This window comes from Tursiops truncatus, chromosome 11, assembly GCF_011762595.2.
Source record: "Tursiops truncatus isolate mTurTru1 chromosome 11, mTurTru1.mat.Y, whole genome shotgun sequence".
Lineage (NCBI taxonomy): Eukaryota > Metazoa > Chordata > Mammalia > Artiodactyla > Delphinidae > Tursiops > Tursiops truncatus.
In genome coordinates this window covers 29,753,553-29,769,545 of record NC_047044.1, presented here as the reverse complement: position 1 = coordinate 29,769,545, position 15,993 = coordinate 29,753,553, and the positions used below count along the sequence as shown (strand labels likewise).

Genomic DNA, 15,993 nt, shown 5'->3' with positions numbered 1-15,993 from the left:
TCTAAATAATTAAAAGATCATGGAAGTATTGACTAATTGTCATTTATTTCAGAATCAGCTAATCAAAGAGATTTTGATTGCAGAAAACATATGAGAAATAATATCATTTAAATGTCCATCAGCAGTTGCAAAATGTTTTTGAGGTCTGAAGAATACTTGCTATTTTTCTAGAAATTTTCTCAAATGTTCTTCATTCTGCATATTTTTTCTCATCATTTTAAATCATAGAAAAAGCTACATTATATCTAAAAAGAAAAAAATTATCCTGGTCACATTTGTTATGGTTACAAAATTGTGAAACTGTGAGTTTTTATCTTTTTAAGTATACTGGATACAAATATATGCTATGCTGCAAATTATTTGTCATATATTTTTCTACCTGTTGATAAATCATTTTGAACTAAATTTAAATTCCTTCTACTATAATGTGAGAAATAAAGAATGGATTTTATGAGATTCCAAAAGACCTATTTTTGTGTTCTCACTGGACAAACCTATAAGCAATGAATTAAAGATGTTAGAAATTGAGTGATTAAGAATTACAGAATTGGGAACTTTACGATAAATACTAAGAAATAAAAATATGAGCTTAACTGACAACATTTGTTTTTATTCATTTACTTTAACCACAGGCTTGTAATCGTTGAAGCAAAATAGCCAGCCTTTCCTGAAATATAGTCTGTGACAACTGAAATGTAAGTATATATTATGTCCTGTGTGTGTATATGTGTGTGTGTGTTTGTGTGCTTGGGTATGTGGGTTTTAGGGAACAAAGTCAGGACTCAATTTATTGTTCACTTACTATGTTTCAGTCATTTGTTTTCTCAATTATTCTTATGAAAACTTTGAAAAATAATATCTTTAAAAGTGTGGAGAGATTAAAGGGGGTAATCTGAAAGTCACTGATGAGCATTTAAAATTTTATGTTTACACATTGATATTAAAAATTAACTAAGCATATTCTATAATATATACATACCTTATATTCAAATACATTGCAATTATGATGAAGACATTATTTGCTTTATTTCAACTGTCCGAGGCTAATGAGTAAAGAACCGAGGTCAACTTACAACATAGAGGATGTATTCGCAATAACTGAAGGTCAAATTACCTCACAGACACCTGCATAGATAAGTTAACTTCAATTCAGAAGGAAAAATGAGCTAGCAGAACTGCGTCTTCACACATAAAACAAATGGGAATGTCTCCCCCACCAAAATTAGATGCATTCCTAATACCTAAGTATCAAGTAAATAGTGGTAATTAATATGAAGGAAACAAAAGGTAGGAGCATAAGGCAGAAGAAAATAATGGTGTGTTATGTTTATATAAGATAGTCATAGGCTTCTTTGAGAAGTGATATTTGCACAGAGCCCAAATGAGTTATGAGAATATGTAGGGAAAGAGATTTCTCAAACAAAGGGAGCAGCAAATGCATAGGACCTAAGATGGAGCACACTTGGAGTGTTCAAGTGAAAAACAGAAAGGTAAATGTAGATACAGCAGATTAAGCGAGGGGGAAAGGCGGAAGAAGATGATGGGAAGTTGTGCATTTGTGCTGGGTAAATGAGCATCAGTCCTAGAGGCAAGTGGGTGCTGAAATCCAACTCATGTGACACTAACCAACTCATGTTTCTTGGAGAGAGGCTAGGTCAGCCTGGAGAAAAGAGGAACCTTTTTCTTTGCACAAAAGCGTTTTCTGCTCCTAGGACTGAGCTGCCCAGTGGAGACATCTTTTTTCTAGTTGGTCCACCTAGAGGACCTTTCAAATCACACAAATGTGCCATATCAACTAGCAAAAGCCCTGAGGGAAGGAGAGGTAAAAAGGGAGCATATCACTTAGACCTGTAGGATAGGATACAGCCTCAAAGAAAGATAGAAATTGTTGAATTTGTATATGCTTTTGATAGAATTCAGTTCAGCTGCAAGAGTACCCAAAGTAAGTGGTGAGAGCCAGCCAGAACTGGGCTGAGATCCTGGCTTAGTTTTGTGCAAGTTGGAGTGACCTTGGGCAAGTGAATCCATCTCTCTCTGGCTTTATTTCCTTCTCTATACAATGGGGATGCTAATACTTGCTTCACAGGCTTGTAGGGACTGAGATGTTTGTGAAGTTCTTCCCCCAGTGCTCCCTTCACAGCAAGACCTTAATAAATGTAAGCTATTCATGTTATAATCATCAAGGCATTAAATTTCATCCTGGTGAAATACAGACTGAAACAGGCCAAAATAATAATGATGATTAGGTGAACAATTTTCAGCAAATATTTACTGAGAGGTTTTTCAATGTCAAGCATAGTTTTAGGTTCTAGGGATTTAACAATAAACTAAACAGAAAAGTTCCTACCCTCTTAGATCTTTCACTTTAGAGTGAAGAGAAAGACAGATGAATAAACAAAATTATGCTATGGGTTGGGTACTGAATTCCCATATGAAGAAAAATAAAGCAGGTGAAGCAATAAAGAAAGATGGGATAGGCACAGAAATGGGGGGACTATTTTATACAGAATTACCAGGCAAGTGCTAAATGTAGAAGTGCCATTTACATAGAGATCTGAAATTAGGAATGTTCCAGGCATCTTTAACAGCAGATACAAAGGCCCTGAGGTAGGAGCCTGCTAGGTGTATTTGGAAAGAGCAGAGAAGCTACTATGGCTGGCATTGATTAATTTCTGTTAGGAAAGGGAGCAGGCAATGACGCAGCAGTGGGGGCCAGATCAGAGAAGCAGTATGAGAATCTTTAATTTCTTAATTTCTAACAATCTGCATGAGAAATTTAGGATGTCAATCACATTATTAATTAATCTGTTGCTGACTTTACTGTTGATTTTTCTTCTAACAGCTTTCTTTCCAATCAGTCTTCTAATGGTGGGTTTTAATCCCTACAGCACTTGTCCCTGGAAAGACAGATTATATAATCAGAGATCACATTACTACCTTAAAAAAATCACCTCCTCTTCAATTAAGAAGACGATAAAGTGGATATAAATTTATAAGTTTCTACTTGCATGTGTCCAAAAGTTCTAGAGAATAGGAATTCATTTAACTCCAGGTAAATGTGACACCATCATATGCACATTTTAAAGTTTAATTTCTAGAATTAAAAGTAGGCTTTGCAAAGCTTTTTTTGTTTGTTTTTTTTAGTTTTGTGCTTCTATTACAGGTTAAGAATATAATTGAAAAAAACTGAATAAGTGGAAGTAATAAATGATGGTGCTCTTCCCTAGATATTACCCCATGTCTCTCAATTTCCTTCTCACATCTTCTCTGTCTGCTTTGATTGTTTTTTGGAAGTATATTAACCTCTGAAAATCACAATTTGTCTGAACTTCAAAAACTATTGCCCCTAACACACCATTGTAAAGCAATTATACCCCAATAAAGATGTTTAAAAAAAAAAACAAAAAACTATTGCCCTAAACTGTTATATAAAGTAACAAAATTAAAGGCAATTTGTCATCCTCCAAAAAAGCGTTCTTCATTACTTCCTAATGAATTTGGGAACGAACATTGCTTTCTGCTTCTAGTGGCTTTTAATCTCTGTCACAACTTTTTATATTCCCTTTTAGTTTTGTGCAGATCAGAGGACATCCATCTCATCTGAATCTCTTACACAGAAACAAACAAACACATTACCCTTCTACCTTGAAGTCATATGGGAAATCTAAAGAAAGCATTCCAAATTATTTCCATTTTAATATGACAATTAGGGTTACTTTGGATCATTACAGCAATGCAAAGAAATAGTTAAAATACATCTAGATCAACAAAATCCCTGATCATGTTTGGGTAACAGTAATTCCCCCAATCACCTTGGTTCTTGTTCTAGCTCTCTGGATGTTCCTTTGACACTCTCCCTCCACACCCAGCTGGCCATAAACATCCTACTCTTCCTGTCCTGCATCCCCTCTCCAACTTGGCCAATACTGCTGATGTGCCCTTTAGTACCATCTGGGACAGTTATTAAACTATTAAATATTGCCTCTCAGCTTCAAGCCCACCCTACTATCCCCAGCTGGGGTCATGACTTTGCAAGGCACATTTCGCTCTGCCAGTAGGGGGCACTAGGGAAGACTGGAAGGCTGATGTGAGCGGAAGGGACTTGCTTCTTTCCCTTGGATTCCTCTGCCTGTTTGCGTCCTGTTGCTGTTTACTTCCTGTTTTCTTGTTCTTCCCAGAGTCTCCCAGCAATACACCTTCTTCACTTAGAAGTGGTGGTTCCTCACAGAAGCAACAGTTGGCAGTTATTCTAACACTTTTGGTGTGGTTGGTAGAATTGTAAGTTGGCCTCTAAATTCCCAGCCCCTGATGTACCACACTTCCTCCCAATTATTCAAGCAAACATTAATCTAGGTACTGCTGTGAAGGGATTTTGCAAAAGTAATTAAGATCCCAAATCAGCTGCCCTTAAAATAGAGAGACTATTGTTGTTGGACCTGGTTTAATCAGGTGAATCTTTAAAAATATGACATGGTCCTCCCTGGCATGAAAGATTAGAAGCTTAAGAAGGATTTAATGCAATGGTGATTCTCTATTGATGGTCTTAAAGATAAAGGGGTCACATGGTAAAGAATAAAGGCAGTCCCTAGGATCTGAGAATGCCTCCCAGTTGACAGCCTGCAAGGCAACAGGCACCTCCATCCTAGGACTGCAAGAAACTGAATTCTGACAGCAACCAATGAACTTGAAAGGCAACCCTCAGACTCAGATGAGATAACAGCTCTGGCCAACACCTTGTAGCCTTCTGAGTAGATACTTTAATCTACAGAACTGTAAGTTAATATACAGGGGCTGGTTTAAGCTGCTCATTTTGTGGTAATTTGTTACACAGCAATAGAAATGAATACAATAATCCTATATATGCCCCTTTGGGATTCTAGCACCAACTCGTTGTTGCCCTCTCCTCAGAGGCCTAGAACTCTTCTTTGAGTTCAAGACACCAGCAGTAATCAAGCAGTGCACCCTTGTGCAGAAAAGGGTTGACTCAGTTCTCTGGGCTCTTGGCAGCCCCTTCAGGAACGGTGGCTCTGCCCTTTAAGTCATTCTTCTGTTTTCTTGAAGGATATCACATTTGCAGCCCAGGAGGATTATCAGTCTGTTTTCCCTGTAGAATTCCAGAAATTTGATAGACTTTCTTCATTTCATCTAATCTCTGTCTCCTTCATTCTGAGCTGAAACTGTTTTTGGTGATACAGCATTCTCAAAAACCATGGCTCTCCCATGTGTGTCAGGGGATCCACACCGTGAGACAAGAGGTTCTTCCACAGATCTTTCCTGGATAACTCCATCTCTGTGCCTGACTTCAGCTCAGCTGTATGATTGGATCCCTGAGCCCCACCCCTAATCTCCTTAGCAGAAATATGTCCAGCCATACCCTTGGTCCTGTCTCCAGAGCACACTTTAGCATCTTTTGCAATCTGGACAGGCTGAAAATTTTCCAAATCATCAAGTGCTGGTTCCTTTTTGCTTAAAAGTTCCTTTCTCAATTTGTCTTTTTCCTCTTGCATTTTACTTTAAGCAATAAGGAGAAATCAGGCTGTGTCTTCAACACTTTGCTTGGAAATTTACTCAGCTATATACTCAAGTTCATTGCTTATCAGTTCTGCTTTCCACACAACAGCAGAATACAATTCAGCTACATTTTCTGCCACTTTGTTATAAGGATCACCTTTCCTCCAGTTTCCAGTACCATGTTCCTCATTTCCTTCTGAGATCTCACCAGAGACAGCTTTATATGCTCCTCACTTCTTCCTGAGCTCTCAGAGAAACACCTTTAATATATATATATCCACCAACTTTCTCTTTAAAGCAACACAGGCTTTTTAAATCATGTACCTCAAAATTCTTCCAGTCTTTACCCATTACCATATCCCAAAGCCACCTTCCACATTTTTAGGTATTTGCTATAGCAGCACCTCACTTCTTGGTGCCAAAATCTGTAAAAGCTTCCTTAGGCTGTTTAAAAAAAAATTACCAAAAATTGGGTGGCTTAAAACAACAGAAATTGATTCTCTCACAGTTCTGGAGGCCAGAAGTTTGAAATCAAGATGTTGGCAGGACCATGGTCCTTCCGAAGGCACCAGAGAAGAATCCTTCTTCAACTCTTCCACCTTCTGGTAGTTCCTGGCATTCCTTGGCTTGTGGTTTCCTAACTGCAAGCTCTGCCTCTGCCTTCACGTGGCCTTCTTCCCTGTGTCCCTGTTCCCTCTCCTTTTCTTGTAATGACACCAGTCATTGGTTTTAGGGCCTATCCTAAATCCAATATGGTATTATCTTGGAAGTCTTACTTATATCTGCAAGGACATTATTTCCAAATAAGGTCACATTCACAAGTACCAAGGGTTAGGCCTTAGACATTAACTTTTTAGGGGGCATTATTAAACCTACTAAAGACTCCCAGTAACCAATAATCCAATAACCCCAAGGTAAGATGAGCTTCTCTGGTTGTCAACACCTCACAGATGTTGTTGAATATCATAGCAGAGAGAATTAGTGCATCTGTGTGATTCTATATAGAGAGAACACCTGGAAATTTATACTTGGTTTTTCAGGGATTTCTCCTCATGCACCTTTTCCCTTTATCGATTTTAATCTGTATTGCTTTGCTTTAATGAACCACAACTCTGAGTATAACAGCGCTTCTGAGTCCTGCAAGTCCTTCTAGTGAATTATGAAGGGTGAGGGTAGTTTTGGGGACACCAAACACACCCCTGCTCAGAGGCCTGAGAAGCAGTGCCTCAGGACCCCTTCTCTAAGCTTCTAAATTTTAATAATTCCCACTTATTCTCCTATCCTCACAGTCCTAGGGCTGGTAGATACTTTGGGCTTTTGCTACCTCCATATTACCATACTGTTCCACTTTGATATTTTCAGTTCTTCAATACTAATTTAAGAATCTTTACATTAATTTCTCTCTATTAAAAATAATAATAAACAAAACAACTGGTGTGATTTCTTTTTCCTGAGTAGAACCTGACAGATACATCATCCTTAATTTTATGTTTCTATCTGCTTTTCCTTAGGCAATGTTATTCTGTGTGATGTGAACACTCTAGCACAGGCCATTCTGCTAGTCTCCATATCAACTTCCAACTACACTGGGCATCTCCACTTCGTTTTTCCATGAGAACCTGCATTCATTTTATTGTCTGAATCACAAATCAAAGGCTCCTCTTTCATCCTCTCTCTAATGCGTCAGATTACTTTTTGTGTTATTTTGACCTCCTAGCTTCTCTTTCGCCTATATTAATTTCTTCATTCCCTCTGGCATTTAAGACAGTTCAGTGTGAAAAGACAGTAAGAGTTGAAATGAGGCAGACATGGGTTCTAATCCTGACTATCTTATTTTATGTCAATATGAGATAGTAATTTTATCTTTCCACAGTAATTTTGAGGAATAAAAGGTAAATGGGTTTGAAGTGCTGAGATCAGTCAACTCCATCACATATCAGATACTCAAATAATTTCATTCTTCCCACCCATGCCACTTGTCTTAGTTTGCTCAGGTTGCTATAACAAATACCATAGACTAGGTGGCTTAAACAACAGAAATTTATTTCTCAGAGTTCTGGAGGCTGGGAAGTCCAAGAGCAAGTTCCTAGTGAGAACTCTCTTCCTGGCTTGCAGACAGTTACCTTCTTGCTGTATCTTCACATGGCAGAGAGAGAGAACCCCTCTCTCATGTCTCTTCTTATAGGGGCTAATTCCATTCATGAAGGCTCTATCCTTATGATTTAATTATCTCCCAAAGACCCCACTCCCAAATATCATCATATTGGACATTAGGGCTCCAACATATGAATTTTGGGAGAATACATTCAGTCCATAGCACCACTGTTTTCTTTTACCTAGGTTACCACAATTATCTCCTAGTTGTTCTCATTTTTCTCCTATTGATTATCCACACAACTGTCAAAGACACTTTTTCAAGAGACTAGTTGATTATCTTTTTCTTTGGTTTAAATTCCTTCAATTGCTTCCTGCTGAATAAAAGCCAAATATATTAGCATAACAACCAAACTTTTCTTGACCTGGACCCAGTCCCATCCAGCCTTACTATCTTCTACTCTATCTAAGTTGTATCACAGTTTTGCTGATGCTGTTTGCTCCACTCTCAAATGCTCTCCGTATGCTGCCTGTTCCAGTTACCTCCCACCCTCACCTCCTACCCCTTGCTTAGAAAATCCTCCTTATCATTTAAAACTCAGCTCAAGCTGTTTTGACAATGGAGTTTTGGGTGGTTTCATCCCTGAATCCAAACACCCACTTGTCCTCCTCCTTGACGTTCCCTATTAGAAAGTGAGAGAATAAGAAATTATAGCCAAATGGGGAAATATGATTATTTTGATTTCTGGGGAATTACCCTCTATTGTTCCACTATCCATTCATCTCTAGTGACTTGTGACTAGCACATAGTTTAAGTCTAGATAAAAGGGGCTTCTAATTTCATTTGTGGAATCTAGAATATCTGAAGTATCAGAGTAGCTGTCTAGATGAGAGGGGTCATGTTCCCATGCTGACCTCACAGGAGCAGGAAGTGAGAGGAAGGAAATGGAAGAAAGAGTAGGCTATGAGTATGGTCTTATGTCTTTTACAACTCAGGAACTGCCCCACTAGAAAGCAGGTTCCAGTGAATATTCTGGGATTTGATTAATAAGGTTAATAGCTCTTTCCTTAAAAAGTTGCCAAGACATGGGTAAAGAAAGACAGAAGATTGGGCATGATGTTTTTTCTTGCCTATGGAGAGAGGAGAAAATACAAAGGGCCAAAAACTCCCCTCCCACAAAAATAGTCAATTATTACTTCTTCTGAAAAAAATTTTTGTTTCCCCAGTGCTTCAAGAGTACTTTGCTCCAGTGTTCATACTTGTCCCTACTTGTCACAGTTTGTTTCTAGCTGTGATCTTGCACCTGTCTGCTGTAATTCTTTTGTGGTTCAACTTCACTACTAGATTAAGAGCTCATTTTTTTTTTTAGTAAGAATGAATAGTTTTCCATTTTTCTAATTTTTATGATTCCAATTCTCTTGAAGTAAATGCTCAAGAAATATTTGTTGTATGCATCAATTAACTGTGATGCTTCAGGCAGGACTGTTTGAAATTACTCTCCCTTGTGTGTGTGTGTGTGTGTGTGTGTGTGTGTGTGTGTGCTTCCTTTTTCTTGGCAAGAGTAAAACGAACATTAAAAACTATTGTTTCAAATGCTGGAGAGGGTGTGAAGAAAAGGGAATTGTCCTACACTGTTGGAATGAATGTAAATTGGTACCACCACTATGGAGGACAGTATGAAGGTTCCTTAAAAATCTAAAAATAGAACTACCATATGATCCAGCAGTTCCACTCCTGGGCATGTATCTGGAGAAAACCATAATTTGAAAAGACACATGCACCTCAATGTTCATTACAGCACCGTTTACAATAGTGAAGACATGGAAGCTACCTAAATATTCATCAACAGAGGAATAGATAAAGAAGATGTGGTACAATGAAATATTACTCATCCATTAAAAAGAATGAAATATTGCCATTTGCAGCAACAAGGATGGACCTAGAGATTATCATACTAACTGAAGTAAGTCAGAGAGAGAAAGACAAATACCATATGATATCTCTCCTTTGTAAAATCTAATTTAGAAAATGATAAAAATGAACTTATTTACAAACAGAAACAGACTTACAGATCTCAAAAACAAACTTATGGTTACCCAAGGGGAAGTGGGGTGGGGGGGGATAAATCAGGAGCTTGGGATATAAGATAGATGGCCAACAAGGACCTACTGTATAGCACAGGGAACTCTATTCAGTGTTCTATGATCTATATGAGAAAATTGTCTAAGAAAGAATGAATGTATATATATGTATAACTGAATCTGTTTGCTGTACACCTGAAACTAGCACAACATTGTAAATCAACTATACTCCAAAAAAATTAAAATAAAAAAAAAACTAAAAAAATCTATTGTTTCCAGGTCATTTGGGGACTAAATTTAAATGTTTCACATGTTCTTATTATATGTGTTACAGGACCTCATAATATTCACTCTGAAATTATCCAGAAACTAGGCTATACTTAACTACCCAGAAGAAAGCCTAATACTTCAGAAGGTAGATACTTCATTTTCTATAATCTAGGTGTCTTGCAGTCAAAGTTTTTTATAGGTAATTTTTAAAACTTTAAAGGATCAAGATTTCTGCATTCAGAAATCTGTTCTTTCACATTCTAAGAGAAGGTTCTCAATAATTTGGAGAGGGGTATATTTTATCACAACTGCTAAATCTAGGAAGGTGTTGCCACTTCTTTTATAAGAATTATGGTTGAAGGGACTTACTACAAGGTTTGAGGCAGTCCACTTTTCTGAGCTGAGGGATATAGCAATGCTGATTGATTTCTCGAGTAGGCAAGTATTCAATCTTTCAAGGCAAGCATGCCTGAGGAGGAGCAGGGCTCAACAGGAAGCCTTGTAGCTGAGGAAATATTTATATACAGCTGGGGAGAGTGAAAGGGAATTTAGATAAGAGTTAGTCTGAATGACTAAGCATACATTTGGGAAGATATTTGAGAGGTGGGATGGAGTGTGATGTGGGTAGTTCTGTTTAGAAAAGGGTAAACTTGCTGAGCACTGTGTCAAGGAGGTAGGCTATTGATGGATTCTATGGAAAGGATCTACTGCCTATGTCTGTTTCTTTGTTCTTTTCCATTCTCCACTTATTTAAATCCTGATAATCTTCTAAGGCCCACTCTAATTACCTCTACTTCCCTAAAACTTTCCCATGACCTATCTAGGTGACAGTTCTCGAAGTACATTGTTCAAGCCTTAAATGATTCACGTCACTTTTTGTGCATTCTAATTATTTATGTCCAGGTCTCTCTATGAGACACGAACCCAACCACAACTAGGGAGGATCATTCAGTACAAGAGTTTTGTTTTTTTGTTCCTGATGCTTACATCATAATTTGTATTTTATGAGGTCTTAATTTTTGCCTTCTATACATCCCTCATATGTATTTTCTGAAAGCCTTCTCAAATTCTTTGTGGAACGAATATGGAGAAGAGGTGGTGGTGGGGGTGAAATAGCTGGCTTTACTATATGACCTTATGATAATCACAAAACAATAATAAAAATAGCAAACATTTTAAAAAACAGGTTGTGCCAGACACTGTTTTAAGTGCTTTATTTAATTCTTATAAAAGTCCTGTGCGTTATGGATGATTATCCTATTTGACACTCGAGAAAACTGAAACTTGGAGAGTTGGGTAGTTTTCAAGTCACACAACTAGACGATGGCTGACCCAGCATTTAAATCTAGGTAATTTAACCTCAAAGGACACCCCCTTAACACTCTACTTTGTGTTAGCTTCATACTGCTGCTGTATCAAATTGTCACAAATTTCATGGCTTAAAAAAACACAAATTTATTACCTTATAGCTTGGAGGTCAGAAGTCCAACACGGGTCGTACTGGGCTACTATTCAGCCATAAAAAAGAATGAAATTTTGCCATTTACAACAACATGGATGGGCCTGGATGGTATTATGTTCAGTGAAATAAATCAGACAGACAAATACTTTGAGATAGCACTCATATGTGGAATCTAAAAAATAAACAAACTAGTAAATATAACAAAAAAAGAAACAGATTCACAGGTCCAGAGAACAAACTAGTGGTTACCAGTGGTGAGAGGGAAGGTGGGAGGGGCAAGATAGTGTAGGGGATTAAGAGGTACAAACTTCTACGTATAAAATAAATAAGTTATAAGAATATATTGTACAGCACAGGGAGTATAGACAATATTTTATAAGAACTATAAATGGAGTACACCTTTAAAAATCATAAATCGCTGTGCTGTACACCTGAAACTTACATAATACTGTAAATCAACCATACCTCAATTAAAAATTACAGAGAATTTATTTCCATTGCTTTTGTGAGTACCAGGTAAACATATATTTTTGTGTTTTGCATAGTTCTGTTGTCTCTCCAACAGAATGGCACTTTTTCATATTCTCGATATTGCCTGACAGAGTACTATACTCACAGAAGGTGCACTATAATGGTTTATTGAATATTAATTGCTATCAGATCTCCAGACTTCTCTCAAATCTGCATTCCCCATTTCTGCCACTGCAGAACCTAAAATGCCAGGATACAATTTTCTTGAAGGGAAGGACAAAAGAAAGATGGTTAGTCTGGCAAATGAGATGTCTTCAGAACTGGGCCTTGTGAAGACACATGGCAGTATGCTAGAGATAAAGTCTACAATGGCCAAACCAACAAGGGTCAAAAGCAATAATAAACACTGGAGGGCATCTCCTAGGAACAGAGATTCAAGCATAAAGTAGTGGATTCAGAAATTAAAGTTAAGGTTGATTGTCATCGAATGCATGTTACACATACAACTGTTGGATTTGAGGTGCTTACTACCATTGTGCATGGAAATGCTGGCTACATTTAAAGGTCCAGGGCTACAGTTGATAGAGGGCAACTGTGAGATAATGGATATTGTGAGGAATAAATATTTGAGGGTTGAGTAAATAAGACTCCCTAGCTAGATGGCTTGAGAATATTCCTGGCAATCTTTGCACTTTTCTTGGTAGACCTAGCCAGGGTAAACTGGACTGAATTCATACTGATATTCATTCTCTCCCTCTAAAAATATTTAGCCATCTGGCCAAATTACTTTCTCCCTTTTCTCCAGGACAGTAGCTCTTATTCCTGTGAAATATTCAAAAATTTTATCTCCTATTAACTTTAGTGCAATAGTTTGTGTAACATATTTTGAAGTTTGATACGTCTGAAAATTTCCACCTCTGTCTAATGTATATTGGTAAGCCCTCCAGACAGCCACTAAACCTCCTTTAATTCTCTGAATTGGGCTAGGAGAACTCTCGATGGGTGCTCAGCGGGTAACAAGTTCATTGAGCTCTACAGGATAAAAATATGGCCTTCGAACAAGAAATTTCCGTCACTTTCTCCAGCCAAATAATTTTATAGTACTTGATACATTGTCTTCTACTAGAAATATGTCTGTTTGGTTTAGGATATGCAGAATGACGAAGGAATAAAAACAGTATCAAGATTTATGGTTTACTTTCTTATGAGCTATGGTTTCTTTTTATGTTCAGTCAGGATGTGATGGAAGTAGTGTCTAGCCATCTCCCTCAATGAGAAAAACTAACAACTGCCCCTGTAATTGGCAACTTTGAAAAAACAAAAAAGTTAAAAAATGAACCATATGATTCATAACGTCTGAGTGTGCAAACTCTTAGTTGTTTCCTAATAATCTCTTCCCTCTTTCTTTGGGCACATGGCTGTCCTGTAAGGCTATTTACCAGCCTTCTAAGCAGTTATGTAGCTGCATAAATGAATTTTCCTTGGTGAAAAGTGAATGTAAGTGATGTATACAAATTCCACCTAATTTAAAAAATATATTGGTAATCTTTCCTCTTTTGCACTGGACATAAGACAGATTCACACTGATCTTCATGACAGAAAGAACCATGACTGAGGCAAGCCTGGAGGCCACTTGTTGGTGATAGCAGAACTACTGCACCAGCCTGAGTCCCTGAATAACATTATGAAACAGAGTCTGCCTACCCTCTTGAACTGTTACAACATGGAAAAATAAATAGCTATATATCTGAACTACTGTATTTTGAAGTATTTTTGTTACAGCAGCTTAGATTTTATTTTAGTAACACACTGAGTGAAAATTAAGTGGGAACCATTCTTCCTAACTGCAAAATCTTGACTTCAACTAGAAATCTGGAAAGAGATGGAAATTAACTGAAGCCTTAAGATGCCAAACATTGAGAATTAGGACCAGGAGACTGATCTCTTTCTGAATGTGTAAAGACCAGAATTTCTGGAAATGTCAAGAGGAGCTCTAAGATGTCTCCACAACAAAATTCAATGTGTGTTTTGTGAAAATGGAAGAATGACAAAGCTGGGTTCTCTTTTATGAGCTGGGCTTTCATTTCAGAGAAGGATGGGAAAGACATCTTTAGAATTTAGTCTTTGTAGAATGTTCCAAGGCAGATATAAAGGGAAGAGACCAATTCCATATGTATTTTTGAAATGTGTTTTTGTATAAGCCGTACAGCTGCAGTCTAGAGGACCTCACATTTGCTAGGTGTCACTGTTTATGAAGATGAGGTTGGTACAGCGTGTGGATTACTGAAAAGGATGCTAAGAAATACATAAAGACATTGCTTCTTAGGCTTTCATTTCCCATTTATTTGCACACAGTTTGAAAGTGGTAAAAGAGATCTAAGAAATTGTAAGAGAAGAAAAACCAATATGACTTTAAACAAATTCCGTTGATTCTGCTTTGTGGTGTTATTTGCCATTTGTGTTTAATTTTTCCTGATTAGACTATATATTTCTTGAGGTCAGGATATAAAGTATCACATCCTAAATATTTCTAAGAGTTGCAGTCTCCTCCTCTTCCCATGGAAAACAATATTCTAAATATCAAATTTCTTATAAATCATTGGACAAATATACTAGGTAAATGCTTAAAAATATTTTATGCGGGCTTCCCTGGTGGCGCAGTGGTTGAGAGTCCGCCTGCCAATGCAGGGGACACGGGTTCGTGCCCCGGTCCGGGAAGATCCCGCATGCCGCGGAGCGGCTGGGCCCGTGAGCCATGGACGCTGAGCCTGCGCGTCCGGAGCCTGTGCTCCGCAACGGGAGGGGCCACAGCAGTGAGAGGCCCATGTGCCGCAAAAAAGAAAAAAAAAAAAATATTTTATGCTTTAAATATTAACATAGACATCTTTGGGGAGAATTGATTTGTCAAAATGGTCTACATGAAAGCATCAAGGAAAAGTTCTTAGGCTACAGCCCTGTTTCCTGAAATAAGTTCTTGAAAGAATTTATTACACAGTTGCATGTTCATTTTGACAGCCTCACTGTATTTTTTAACATGTAGATTTCTTTCTCTGTGTAGGTGCTGTAAAGTATTCTGGGAGCTGCTTTGCTAAAAATAAGCCATCTGTGTCAATAATGAGTGCTCAATGTACAATCTACTATCATTTGTACCTGCAAAGTTCAAGAAGGTAACTTTAGGTGAAATTAAAAACTTTTATGCAATTGAATGGCATATCTTCCAAAAATCTTACTTATTAAGCTAGTTTGGTTCTTCTTAATGAGTTGCTGCCCTCCAACTCATAGATTCTTCACATAATAGGCACACTGACAGGATGCAGAAATGAGATTAGGTAGAATACTGGGATTTAATAATAATTTTATCTTCCTCAATCTACATGTTCTCTACAGGACTCCTACTGGCCATGAGTTACCTACCTGTAATATTTTGGCATTTGTACGGTAACTTTGGAACCAATATCTTTTCTAATCCCCATTATCCCTTACCACATGCAAATGACCTTTCTGTGCCACTTTCTGCCAACCTTACTAGCCAAGGATTAGATTCGCCAGGGTTCTCCCAATCTTGTTAGATTCCCATTTCCCCTCAGTGGAATGATTGTATTTTAGCTTTGGGCTATAGATTTCATCTGAGAAAACCAAATGCAGATCATCCTAGAAAATCTAACTGCAAGTCATTTGGGAAGTATAGGTAGGCCGAGAAAAAAGTGAACTTGCAGGATGATGCTTAGGAGGGTTGTGTCTCTAGGGCCACATCCTTTCTACCCCACTATATGTGCTGGTAAAAAAAAAAAACAAATAAAAAGCAGAGACAGGAACAATCAGTGATTAACTTTTTTCAGGTACAACAATTATAAAATGTATTTTTTGGCTATTGTTTTCCATAGTACAAGAGCTGATGGAGATCTGCATGTTGGAATGTACCATAATATGTCAGTAAGATTTTAAGACATTCCTATTTAGTCTTAACTAGTTTTTGGTAACTGAGCACAAGGAAATGATAAATCAAATTTTAAAAATTGCAGATGATTTAGGATGCCACTGCCATGCACTAATTATTTTTTAGCCATCAGCTATAAAAAAAGGTTTAATAGATTGTATAAAAC

General features: G+C 37.5%; 2 long non-coding RNA genes across 2 annotated transcripts in view; one reads left to right on the top strand and one right to left on the bottom strand.

Moving 5' to 3' along the window:
* LOC141275763 (uncharacterized) overlaps window positions 1-15,993 on the bottom strand; it is a 64,019-nt gene that overhangs the window by 44,558 nt on the left and 3,468 nt on the right. The gene's annotated exons all lie outside the window — the stretch shown is intronic.
* Window positions 669-15,048, top strand: LOC141275764 (uncharacterized). Its single transcript, XR_012324052.1, has 3 exons — window positions 669-695; window positions 10,022-10,102; window positions 14,949-15,048. It is a non-coding gene; the product is annotated as an uncharacterized lncRNA (long non-coding RNA).